Source organism: Ursus arctos, unplaced genomic scaffold (assembly GCF_023065955.2).
Source record: "Ursus arctos isolate Adak ecotype North America unplaced genomic scaffold, UrsArc2.0 scaffold_18, whole genome shotgun sequence".
Lineage (NCBI taxonomy): Eukaryota > Metazoa > Chordata > Mammalia > Carnivora > Ursidae > Ursus > Ursus arctos.
Window position 1 is genome coordinate 4,117,000 of NW_026622852.1, and position 14,300 is coordinate 4,131,299.

General features: G+C 36.1%; 1 pseudogene; it reads right to left on the reverse strand.

Moving 5' to 3' along the window:
• Positions 1–12,828: 12,828 nt before the first annotated feature.
• Positions 12,829–13,511, reverse strand: LOC123001411 (coiled-coil domain-containing protein 43-like; annotated as a pseudogene).
• Between the last annotated feature and the right edge of the window lie 789 nt (positions 13,512–14,300).

The window sequence follows — 14,300 nt, forward strand, 5'->3', positions numbered from 1 at the left end:
AAAGACACACATGTGATAAAGGAATTTATTCCAAAATATAAAAATAAATCTTAAAATTAATAAGAAAATAACCTTATTTAAAAATGGGTCAAAAACCCTAACAGATACCTCACCAAAGAAAATATACAGATGGCAAATGAGCATGTGAAGAAATGTTCTACATGATATGTCAACAAGGAAATGTGAATTGAAACAACAATGAGATGCCATTACACACGTGTTAGAATGGCCCAAATCTGGAACCCTGACAATACCAAATGCTGGTTAGGATGTAGAACAACAGGAACTCTCCTTCATTGCTGGTGCGAATGCAAAATGGTACAGCTACTTTTGAAAAATTTTGTCAGTTTCCTACAAAACTACACATACTCTTACCATATGATCCAGCAATTGTGCTCCTTGGTATTTATCCAAAGGAGTTTAAAACATATGTCCACACAAAACCTGGACATAGATGTTTATAGCAGCTTTATTTGTAATTGCAACAATTTAGAAGCAGCCAAGTTATCCTTCAGTAAGTGAATGAGTACATAAACTGTGATACATCTAGATAATGGAATATTATTTAACATTGAAAGTAAATTAGCATGAAGCCATGAAAAGACTTGGACAAACCTCAGATACATGCTATTAGCTGAAAAAAAAAAAAGGTCAATCTGAGAAACCTGCATAGATTATAATTCCAACTATATGACTCCTGGAAAAGATAAAGGCATAGAGACAATACAAGATCAGTGATCAGGAGTGAATGTGCGGGGAATGAACAGGAGAGATCACAGAGGATTTTAGGGCAGTGAAATTACTCTATATGATGGATATGTCATTATACATTTGTCCAAACCTATAGACTGTATAACACCAAAAGTAAGCCCAAAGGTAAAAACCACGGACTTACAGACTTTGGGTCATTATGTTATGTCGTGTAGATCTATCATCTATCTATCTACGTGTCTATCTATCTATCTATCTATCTATCTATCATCTATATATCTATCATCTATCATCTATCTATATATATGAATATATATTTATATTCACTATTCTGGTGAGTGATGTAGATAACGGGAGGCTATGCATGTGTGGGTGCAAGGGGTATATGCAAAATCTCTGTACCTTTCTCTCTTAATTTTATTATAAAACTAAAACTTCTCTAAAAATTGTCTTTATGAAAAATATAGAAAAAAAGCATGAAGGCATATGAAAAAATACAAGACATCCTGAAAAAAACTTCTAATGACAGAATTTTGGAGATTTTTTTAAATCTGGGGAATCTTTTTTTTTTTTAATGATTTTTTATTATATTATGTTAGTCACCATACAGTACATCCCCGGTTTCCGATGTAAGGCTCGATGATTCATTAGTAAATCTGGGGAATCTTAAATATGAAAGTCAGAGTCAGACTTAAAAGGACATCTTTTCAACAATATAGTGGTGAAATCAATAGAAGAAATTATAACAGAGAAATAGAAAGAAAGGGAGAAAAGAGTAGACAATATTGAGGAGAACATTGTTTAGTAATAGGGTGGTTGAGGTTTCTCTTGAAAAATACCAGAACGTAACTTGAACTCAGATTTGGATTTAGATTCAAGCAAGATTTATTTACTTCCCATTTTGTGCCAAAGAGTGTACAAGACTTTTTCACATGTGTCCTAATTATTTAACAGTCATAAACTTATGGACTCTTCAGTCAAGTATCTTTGAATAATATCTCTGAGACTGTATGTGTAGGACAATATGGTACGTTTTAAATGAAATACACTGTGATTTTTAATTTATGTGCCAATTTGGCTTGACTACAGTGTCCAGTCATTTGGTCAAACACCAGACGATGTTATAGGAAAGGTATTTTTTAAAGGAGATTAACATTTACCACCAGTTGACTTTAAGTAAAGCAGTTTGTCCTCCATAATGTGGATGGGCCTCATCCAATTAGTTGAAGGCCTTAGGAGCAAAAATAGAGATCTCCCAAAGAAGGTATTCTGCTTTTAGATTGCAACAGAGAAATTCTGCCTGACTTTTCAGTTTTCAGGCTCAAGATTTACAACAGCAACTTTAATCTGAATCTCCAGGCTGCTGACTTGTCCTATGGATTTTGGGTGTGCCAGCTTCTAGATGTGTGCCAATTCCTTAAAATAAATCTCTCCCTCTCACTCTATATGTATATCCTATTGGTCTGTTTCTCTGGAGAACTACGACTAACACATATACCAACTAAGCTAAAAGTCAGTTCTAATTCTTCAAAATCCATTAAGAAAATCTCTTTGATACAGACGTAGTGAAGAGAAGGGCCATATGCACCCCAATGTTCATAGCAGCAATGTCCACAATAGCTAAATCGTGGAAGGAGCCGAGATGCCCTTCAACAGATGACTGGATTAAGAAGTTGTGGTCCATATATACAATGGAATATTACTCAGCAATCAGAAAGAATGAGTTCTCAACATTTGCTACAACATGGACGGCACTGGAGGAGATAATGCTTAGTGAAATAAGTCAAGCAGAGAAAGACAACTATCATATGATTTCTCTCATCTATGGAACATAAGAACTAGAATGATCAGTAGGGGAAGAAAGGGATAAAGAAAGGGGGGGTAATCAGAAGGGGGAATGAAACATGAGAGACTATGGACTATGAGAAACAAACTGAGGGCTACAGAGGGGAGGGGGGTGGGGGAATGGGATAGACCGGTGATGGGTAGTAAGGAGGGCACATATTGCATGGTGCACTGGGTGTTATACACAACTAATGAATCATCGAGCCTTACATCGAAAACCGGGGATGTACTGTATGGTGACTAACATAATATAATAAAAAATCATTATTAATAAAAAAAAAAAAAAATAAATAAAAAAAAAAAAAAAAAAAAGAAAATCTCTTTGATCATTTTGGGCCTGATAACCAATATTTAACATATAATTTACTGAATATAACAGTAGGTACCCTGGCTGTGTAATCTTACTATCATCAATTCCTCAGTTGTAAAATGAGAATTGATTATAGTACTGCCTTCCAGAGGGGTTGTGAGAATTAATGAGATAATATGATGTCTAGCACAGTGCCTGACACACTAAGACCTCCTTACATATGAGAGATTTTATACCCTTAAAATCATCCTGGAAATATACATTATTTACCAATAAGAAAACTGAAGCTGAGAGAGATTAAGAAACTCTTAAGACATTAAGCTAATTCCTTTGATTGTGAAATAATGGCTACATTTCCTAACACAACTTCTTTTCCCTGGGTTTTATTGTTCTTCAATGTTATAAACTTGCTGATAACTGAAATACTAAATTTACATAAAGAATAACTGAAAAGAGAGGAAGACTAGCATAAGCTATAAGAAGAGAAAGACAGAATTTGTAAAAATGGTCATTAATACTGAAAACACTGCAGGATTGATTCACATAGGAGAAAATTTTGGTGGAATGCTCACTTTCAATATGTAGCAGTTCTTAGGATTGATAAAGGGGCACTTGTGGAATTCCACAAAGTGATCATAAATTGAGGTTTAATTGGTTCTCTCCATTTGTCCACATGTTTTATGTACATCTGGCAGAATGAGTGTTGACTGAAATATAGATCAATATGAATTGATGACATGAAGACATGAATGATTATATATTTTTAATCTGATTAATATTTTATTTAATATTAAACATATAAATAAATATTGTATCTAAAATAATCAATTTTAGGTCGAATTTAGAGTGAATTTTGAGGAACTAATAGTGAAATTTCGTTTAGGGCAATTTTGGGCTAAAAATATTATGTTGTCCTGTTACATAATCTCTCAGAGATATTGATAATATAGAACAAAGTTTGTCTTGTTAAGGGAAAAAAAATATATGGGTGCATATTTCTCCATGATTTCTAGAAACAGAGTGGGACTGAATCCAAATGGCTGACGTTATTATCTTGCATAAACTCGATGGTCTTATTTTCCTAATACAGTAAGTCTTTTCCATTTCTGACTTTGTGGTTTTATGATTGAGCAAACTGAATACAAAAGGTGGTTGGCTGCTCTTGGTTAAAATATACACACATGTATGTACATGAGTCTATTATATTTTTATGTGTAACATAAAGGTTTAAAAACTGGTTTAAAGAGCCAGCTTTCTGAGACTAGTAGAGGACAGTGTCACACCAAGATTTGTGATCATATGTGCCGATCTTTGCTCTACTTTTAAAAAGCTGTGATTGGTTGGGGATCACTTTCATCACTTTATTGGACTAACCACATGGGACTGGACACAGTTATAGACATAGATATGACTACGCATATATGATAAAGCTGAAGAAAATGGAAAATTCCCTGGAAAGGGAGAGGAAATGACCCATCTTTAACCTGAGTTAATTTTGTGTTCTCATAGTATACCCACGACCACCCACCCCCTCCAGCTCTGTTTCCTTTACTCATCTCTCTCAAGCTTGAGTGAACTCTGGTGCAAACTGTGGAGGATGTGTCCATCTGGCTTTAATCAAGAGATAATTAGTAAGAAAAGAGAAAAATTCATGTTTTTCTTTCTATAAAAAATGTACTGGATTTCTGCTCAGATATATTCAAGGACTTGAAATTTTCAATGGCCTATGAGATTTTCAAAGATCTCCGTGTAAAATTTGAGTCTTTAAAATTAAACTCACTGTCTCTAGAACACAAAAAAGGAAACCACAATATCAAAATGAATAAATGTTTAATTAAATGTCTGCATAACATTATGTCACTTCATTATTAAATTTAGTATTCATAAAAGATTTATTACATTTGAAAACAGTTTAGTGGATGATTTTTTTCACTTTTCAAGAATTTCTAAGTACACAAAATGTCAAAAAACATAGCCAATCATAAATTATGTCAATAACACACATAGCCAAGTAATTTCAAAAGCAAATTCATGACATTTCTTTCCCCCACTTTTGTAGTAAATAATTGTCATTGAATGTGGGTGTGCTTTCATATGTTTGTGATTATGCATGCTGTGCCTTCCAAAAGGGCTGACCGAGTTCTAAAGCAGTTCCACTTTTAATTCATCGATTGCTGTGCCATGAGAGAAAAGAAAGACATATTTGGTTCATGTTTCCCTGCTTTAAAACCTTTCAAACTAGTGAGGACATTAGACTGTGTTCTCTGGAAGCAGACTTTGGGCAGAGGGTCCTGTGCAAAAGGATTACTGTGGAGTAGTCTCAGGAGATACACCTACAAGGAAGGGTGGAAGGCAAACTGAGCAGAGGGAGAAGTTGCACTGTGGTTGTGAGAGAGGGCTCAGCTGATCCTTCAGTGAGCTCTGGAGCCAAGATGGCTCTTCAGAGCTGCCCCAACTTGGGTCAGGGAGCAAGGCCTTCAAGTCCCTCCAATCAGCCAGTGATTGGTCACATCTTCTCTGGGAGGGGACATAACCTTTGGCAAACAGCTCTAGACAGCTGAGGGAAATACGTTAGCGACGAAATCTCTAGATGGAGCATCACAGTATGTACACCCTCCAGGGAGTATCTGATTACCTCACACCAAAATTCAGTCCAAATGTTGCAGTTATAGACAAAGGTACACTGGGGGGAAGTGGGATTTCATCCAGTTCATTAGCTTATCAGATTAGTACGATGGTAATAATGTATTGCTGGACTAAGTGTATAATTAGTCTTGACTGAAATTTAATATTCAAGTATAACCAGTATGCTAGACCAACCTAGCAATTCAATATTAAATGATCAAAGACTTCCTGAACACTCTAAATTCTGAACTAGTAGTATTTTATGTAAAATAAGCATCCACAATTCTGGATTTAATTTAACTTGGTCAAATCATAATCCACAGTTATTATCTTTTGAACATCTATTACTAGGCTAGACTCCCGAATGCATTATATTATTTATTTTTCAATGTATGAATGCTACTTTAAAGAATAGGAAATTCATGTCTGAAGAGTTGATGTAACTTGTCCAAATTCACACAAGGTGTAAGACATGATTGACAGAATTATTCCAAATCTCTTTGACTCTGAAGTCCAGATTTTCCTCCCCAATTTACCATGTTGCCACTCCAGTCCAGAATAAGTTGTTAAAAATCTTTTAAAATATATGCAAAAATAATGTAAAATTATGCCCAGTAAAGTGAAGAAAAGCTATACGTGAATACTAATTTCACTGTAAATATAGCCTGCTACTATGTACCACATGGTGTTTCAATTGCTTCCCTTGAATAAACTCTTCACAACTCTAAAAGTGATATACTATCATTTTATTATCCTCTATTTAGAGATTGGTAAAATAAGATATGGACAGGGTTAGGTGACTTCCCAAAGTTATAAAGCTTTAAGTAGTAGACGTGGGTTTAGACTCTTGCAGTGTGATTCCAGATACCCCTACTTAATCACAAAGCTCTGTTGCCTCTTTGGTTTAAGTGTTGATGTATTATGATTTAAGAGCTGGTATACCACATTGCTTTCTTTACAAAAGAAAAGTGTTTCCATTGACACACATTTCTGGGAGCCAAAGTCAATGTGTATAATATCTAGAAATTTTCAAGGACTAAAAATGAACAGACTCTGAGAGTATTATTTTTAGCAGAGGTAACGCTTTGGCCTTTGTCCCTCACAACGGTAGTAATAAAAGCATACTCCAAATGACACATGTATAGCAAAATGTGGGCAAGATTTTGAAGCAAGCCACTTTATAGAAGAGGGTAGTTAGCAACATAGCTCAAGGACTGTTGTTTTGATCTCTCATCAAAAGAGCCATCCGAAAAGATCTCTATATCAAAATATAAACATTGTACTTTCTCTAAAGCTTATATTTCTTAGACATTATCTCCCACGTGTTTTCTTTTTTTTTAAGAATAAAGGATGGAAGACACATTTAATGAACCACCTCAAGCATATATGGGGCAAGATGATTGTTTTTTCTCCAAAAATATTGTTTTTTAAAGTTCCTCTGCTTTCTAATGCATAATCAAACATTGAAAAGGAGGTATTGATTAAAGCGCATGAGTAAGTAGTAATTTTAGAGTTAATAAGAAAACAAAATTATTGTGGCTATTTACAAGTCTGAGAAGTACTTGTGAGTTTTTGATCAACACTTAGATAAAGAGACTTTCTCCTCTTCAAATGGCATTGTGCTAATGACCAAAACTAAGAAGAAAGAAGAAACATAAACATATTACCTTTTAAATTATTTTACAGCCACATAGGATTGCAAGAATAAATACTCTACACTTGCCACTAAGAACAAATATTTTATACTAATTATTTCCAATGTCATAGAATATTTTAGTATTAGTTAAGATAAAAAAATATAGTGTCCTAATTCTTGTTTTAAGACATGCACTATGTAAGTGTAAACTTTGATGGGTACTAATGGACACTTCTTCCTAGCTTTGACCCTTAGGTTGGAAATAACAGCTTGTTGTTATTTTCAGAGAGAATAAGGCCCATTTCTAAACATTTTAGAAATCTCAGGGTTTTTTTTTTTCCTTATAAATAGACAAATAAATGGCCACATTAGCAATTGCACTTCAATGAGTGCCAAGGACATTTTTAAAATGTCACAACTCAGGGTTAACAGTTTCATTTTTGACATTTGGCCTTCAGATTTTTCTTCTTAATTGTCTGTTTGCTGCCTTATTGCTATATACAGGAATTTAAGGTCAAACACATCTCTGTCCTGCATTGCCGTAAGATACAATGTCCAAAAGTTTTAAATATTTCATATATTGTGGGCTACCAAACCTTCCCAAATTCTATACTAGTTTCAACCTTTTGAATATAGGGAGGTCATCTGCTTAGACCAAAATTGCCCCAAGCAAAGATTGTCAGTTACTTGATTCCAACTACAAGCTGCTTACTTTTTAGCAGATGCTTGTGGGTTTGTTTTTCTAGACCAGTGGAAACAATTTGGGCTAGTTTTGTAAAAGCAAATATGAATGCAGCCTACACATAGTAGCGTGCTGTTATATAAGAAATAGGTTACATTGTCAAGGTAATGTTAAAGATTAACTGACTGACATAACTGGGACTTAAATTTTCTTTTTAAATCAGGATCACTTCCAGAGTGGCACCAAGGGAACTGAAGTGTGCCTCCACACACTGTCCACTTAAGATGTGTTATATACCAAGATATTCTAAATCTATTGGCATAGAACTTTGAACTTCTTGCTGGATTATACCATCCACTGAAAACAATAGAGAATGAAAACATCATATGATGGTGGTTTTAACATTGGCATGCTCAGTTCAATCAAGAATCCTTGCCATTCTTTACCCATTCAGCAAATATATATCAAAAGTCTTTTTTGTCCCATGTATTGGGGAAGTTGCTAGGGAAAAAAAGAATAAAGTTTTTTTTTTCTCAAGAAATTCTAGGAGCCAAAAGACTGATTTCTGTTCTACATGCCTCTCTGTATATGATTAGCTTTTGTCTCTCCCATTAGATTATTATGACCTTTGTAAATCATTATAAGCACCAGAATGCATACTAAATCTTTAACTACCTTTCCAAGGGTATGCTATATTTAAGCCATAGTCTCTCTGTCCTCACCTATCCCAGTTATGGAATGTGATCTTGCACCATTCTTAAAAAATATAAGTGGCCAAACTCTGTATTTCAATAGAACCCCATCCTCTTGGCCACAGTTGAAGTGACTAAGGATGAGCAAACTATTCCATGATTGACAATTTGTGAGCTAAAAAATGGCACCCTGTGTGGCTTTGGGAAAATGCTTTTTCCAACTATGGACAAAGACGGTTGGTTAAGTTAGTCACAAACTTTCTCTGGGGAATTTGACCCAGTGAAACAAACAAACAAACCAACAGTTTACTGTAGCAAGCTGAAGCAAAAAGAGATACAGAGGAAAGATAGTATGTAGGAACTATGGCACAGCAAAAGCTCCGAATAAACAATGTGACACAGAGAAGAGAAGAGAAATAATAAAATACAGCCATTGTGGCTGAAAGGATATACAGAGAGCAGGCTTACTTTTCTAATTATATCAGAGCTGCAAATTCCTGGAAAAGCAAAAACCCTGACGTCCATGATCTCTGAATTGGCCATGCATCTATTCCTTGGATTTCTCTCTCCATTACTTCTCCATTATAACCTTCTAATATCTATTATTTAACATGAACTTAGTGAGTCTCTGTCTCTTTCTGAAATAGTCTAAAATATTTCATAACCACAAATGTGAAAAATATCTACAAAATGCCCTAATGAGTTACCAAAGTCGAGTTTAGGGGCTGGGCCCTGAAGGCTTTGCAATATATTTTCAGAAATAGAATGTGCTTTAAGGAGAAGATAAATCACAAATAATGAACTTATATATGAACATACAGTCCATGATTAATATTATTCCAATTATCCTTAGATATATCCATGAATGGGGATGGTTGTGTTTTATTCCTGAATGCACCAGCTGTAACCTTGTGCATGGCATTTCAAAGATGAAGAATTCAGAGCCAGGACTGAAATATGAGAATTATAGATAAATGTTTTTAAAAAAGATAAGAGAAATTTAAAAAAAGTTGAAAGCCAGCTAAGTTGCTGGCATTACTCTAGAATTCATCACATATATGATCTCACTTAATCTTTATGAAAAACTCTGGAAGTAAATATTCTAAACTATAAAACTATAAAAATTAATTTAAAAAAGTGAAGCTCAGGGAGTTTGCAGTAACTTCTCTAAAGTCAAGCTTGAAAGTGAAATTCATTGCTTCCTGGCTATAATGCTCACACTCCTTTCACTTAACCAGAATGCCTGCTCTTTATTTAGCATAATTATCTACTGTCAGAAAGAGCATAACAACCTCATTCCCACAAGAACCCTTGATTCTTGTTGCCTTTACTTTTATCCTGAGCCTTCTAGAAAGGAAATCCCTGCCAAATTCTAAGTGCTGTCAAGGAAAGAACTATTTTCACTTAATAAAATGGGTTCTGGGCACGCAGTAGGTGGTCAAGAAATACAGGTCGAACAAATGCTTTAATGGACATTTATACTTTACAAGCTTTATCACAGATTATCCTAAATCAACATTGGCTATTCACATGCAGCTTCACTTGGCTTACTGCAGTTGCAAAAAAACAGATTTTCTTACTATTTCTGGGATGCTAACCCACTTAAAATTTAAGACTGGGCTCTAGAGACAGTATCGGTATTTAAAACTTGGCTGCCACTTCATAGTTGCGTTGCTTTAAACATGCTATTTAACCTTTCTAGTCTCAGTTTCCTCAACTATAAAGAGTTAACAGCAGATAATGATACATGTTTTGTGTGCATATTACATGAGTTAATACTGTGAAATACTTAGAACAGTGCCAGGAAACTGATACACAATCAATAAATGTGAGCTATTTCAAAAGACCGCCAATGGTTTTCATCCAATATTACTCCTATTTTCACTCCTTAGTAAAGGGTAGGCCTTTCCCAGATGATTGTGACTGATCAGAGGAGTCAGCAGAACCCTATAATGTGGCTGTATTCATGTGTCAGGGGTGAGGGGGTTATCTCCGTCTTGAAGGCCCTGATACAGGTAATAGACACACTTTTGGAAAGGAGGCTTCTATAAATGATCAAATAATAAATATTTTAGACTTTGTGAGCCTTGTAGTCTCTGTCACAACTACTCGACTCTGCTGTAATACAGTAGAAACAGTCATAAAAAAATAGGTAAACAAATGACTGTGACTGTGTTCCAATAAAACTTTATTAGCAAAAACAGGCAGTGGGCCAAATCTGGCCCAAGAGTCACAGTTTCCTGACTTCTGCTAGAGATAATGACAGGTGGCACAGTGTTCAGATAATAAGTATGCAGCTGGGACAACTGCTTCCCAGATTCACCTTGAATATTACTATGTCGTCAGGGGCAGAGCACTTGAACTATATGAGCAAAGTTTCTAATTTGTGAGTTAGAATAAATGTTTCATAGAGTTCCTTTCAGATTAAGTCTCTACTAACTTTTAGTATGCAAAGGCCTAGAAATTCCATGTAGTAAAACCAAAATTACTCTTCTATTAAGTTTGCTAAATTTTCCCTTCCTCTCCTTCTAAAGGGAATCCTGCCTTGCCTATTTAAGTTCTCTTCCCCACCCTTGCTTGACTGATGATTTTGAGATTTTATAGTATGGAGTAAGTAGAAAAGGGTAGAGGTAGGAGAATAAGATAGACATGCTTGCCAGGACTGGATAAAATAGTTTTGTGAAGGGATCCAAAGTGAGACATGAGGCAGTATCCATAATTAATAGAATAGAATAGAATAGAATAGAATAGAATAGAATAGAATAGAATAGAATAGAGGAAGAGAAATAGTGATATTGTGACATATATATTCTTTTCACTGTGTCTGAAAATTGCAAAGAGAAAAGTTTATTTTGCATTTTTTTTTGTTTTTTGTTTGTTTTGTGATTTAAATAGTTTATTTTTTAAAAGGGGATTACTTTTTAAAAATGTAATGCCACAGTTATAGGAATGTATAGAGGTGACACATCTTTTCCTTAACTGTGCTTCTTTTTACCTTCTGCACAAAGGTAAAAATATTTGTTAACCTCATAGTTAATGGTGTGAAACGGAGGTTGGCAAACTTTATCTCCAAAGGGCAGATAGTAAATATTTTAGGCTTCACAGGTCACAAAAGATCTCTGTCACATATCTGTTCTTTTGCAGCCCTTTAAAAATGCAAAATCCATTGTCGTCTTGCACCATACAAAAACAGACTGGGCCAGATTTGCTTGCCTGCAGGAGTTTGCCAACATCAGGGATAAAATACTTATTTTCTGACTTGTCCGGAAGATTGCTTCCTTCAAGCTTTTTGACAGTCTGCTGCCTAAAGTAGAGAAAGGCCTTATTTACAACTGAATGCGGCTTGTGACAAAAGTAGAAATGGAGAATTCCTGCTCATTTTTCCTGCTCATTTTCCATTCACTCATTAAATAAATTTGTTGAGCACCCACGATGTACACTCTTACATATCTTTGTGTTCACAGAGATTTCCAGTGTTTCTTTCTTAAACACATGGTTCCTGCAGTTTCTCTCAAACTGTAATTATCAGTTCTTTATACTCATGTTTTATGGCAGATCAGGAATGAAATTTATCGTAGCACTCAAAAGGACTCATGATTATAAAAACTGAATCTAGCTAACAATGACATCCTTCCACCCAATACACATCCTTCAAAATCGTAGTCTAGATGAGGAAAAATATGTAACTATCTCTACTTAAAAAAATACTTCTTTTCCTCCCATAGGCTGAAACTTAACAACAACAACAACAACACCCCTCAAATCTAGAACATCTACCACGTAGTTTCTTCCATTTTCATAGTTCATTGCCATGTTAACATAGTATCTGGATCCAGGTAGGGCTCTTCATAAACTCTCTATTTCATCCATAAAACAATACATTAAGGGTTGAATACTGCTCTTAAAGTACTTTACACTCCCACATTTCATCTCAGGAAAGGAGTGGTCATGATTCTGCTCCTTCAGGATGAAAACTATAACTGTCAGCTTTCTGAATATGTCTGCTTTTTATCTTAACTGAGAAAAGACTTTCAAAGTGGTCAAAAGGAGCCAGGACTTGAGTTTTAAAATATAAAAGTTGCCCCATTCCAGATCTTTGGTACAGTCATCAACTACAATAATCTGACTACCCATACCACAGAGACATGGCACATTTTGTAATTAGAAGTGCTTGTGATTTTCCTTTGGACCATCTAAACAGAGGGAAATGCCTTGGGAAACAACTTTGTTTGTTCTCTTGTGTCTCTTAAACACACATGTGCACAATCAGTTCTCCCTTTGATCAACTACATGAAGAGAGGAAAAAAAAAAAAAGAGTGGACCAAGGTTATTGCTTCCACTCCCCTTTTTGTGCCCTTTACTCTTCCTTTTCCTTGTACTCCTGCTTAGCTAATTTGTCCCTTTCCTTCTGCAGTTTGTCCTGTTCCTTCTTCCTTTGGGACTCATCCCAAAGCGAGTCTCACTCCAGTTTTCTGGCATTAAAGACATCTTCCACACTGTTGTTTCGGGATACAGATTTATCAGAGCCAACGTTCATCGTGGTAGCACCTGAATCATCCTTATCATCCTTCTCATCCTCCGCATCTGTCACATCAGCATACTGGGCCAGGAGTGCAGCTTTTCTCTGCTTCTCCTCTTATGATACCATCCTGGGCTTCACCACAATCTGTCCCTGCTTCTAAATTTAGGTGGCAATGGCCTGTATCTCATCTTCTTTTTTCACTTTGGTGGGAACATTCTGACTTTCTGACCATCATTCCACAATCTCCTTGCAAATGTTAAGAGAATCTTCTTCCAAGAAGGCAGAGAGGATACCCTGCAGAGTCCAGCGAGTCCAGCTTCTCTTCTTCCTCCTCTTCCTGCAGGACACCAAGATGTAGGTGCCCTATGGCTCAGTCTACTCCCAGCACCTCAAACCGTCTGTCTATCCACAACTCAAGACCCAAAGCCACTGCCTCCACCATTGCCTTCACCCAAGGCAGCTGCAACCACTTCACTGGGTGCCGCCATCTTTGGGTCAGGGTCCTCAAATTGTTTTTTGATAATGAGCTGTGTGTCTTTAATCACAAAATCATTCTGGGACTGGACCACATGAATAATGGCTGCTGCTGCTTCTTCTTCTTCTTTTCTTCTTCCCCTTCCCCTTCCCCCCCCCCACCCTCCTCCTCTTCTTCCTCCTCCTTCTTCTTCATCTTCTTCTTTTTTTTAAATTTTTTAAATTATATTATGTTAGTCACCATACAGTATATCCCTGGTTTCCGATGTAAAGCTCGATGCTTCATTAGTTGCGTATAACACCCAGTGCACCATGCAACATGTGCCCTCCTCACTACCCATCACCAGTCCATCCCATTCCCCCACTCCCCTCCCCTCTGAAGCCCTCAGTTTGTTTCTCAGAGTCCGTAGTCTCCCATGCTTCATTCCCCTTCTGATTACCGCTCCTTTCTTTATCCCTTTCTTCCCCTACCTATCTTCCTAGTTCTTATGTTCCATAGATGAGAGAAATCATATGATAATTGTCTTTCTCTGCTTGACTTATTTCACTTAGCATTATCGCCTCCAGTGCCGTCCATTTTGCAGCAAATGTTGAGAGCTCGTTCTTTCTGATAGCTGAGTAATATTCCATTGTATACATGGACCACAACTTCCTAATCCATTCATCTGTTGAAGGTCATCTTGGTTCTTTCCACGATTTGGCTATTGTGGACAATGCTGCTATGAACATTGGGGTACATATGGCCCTTCTCTTCACTACGTCTGTATCTTTGGGGTAAATACCCAGTAGTGCAATGGCTGGGT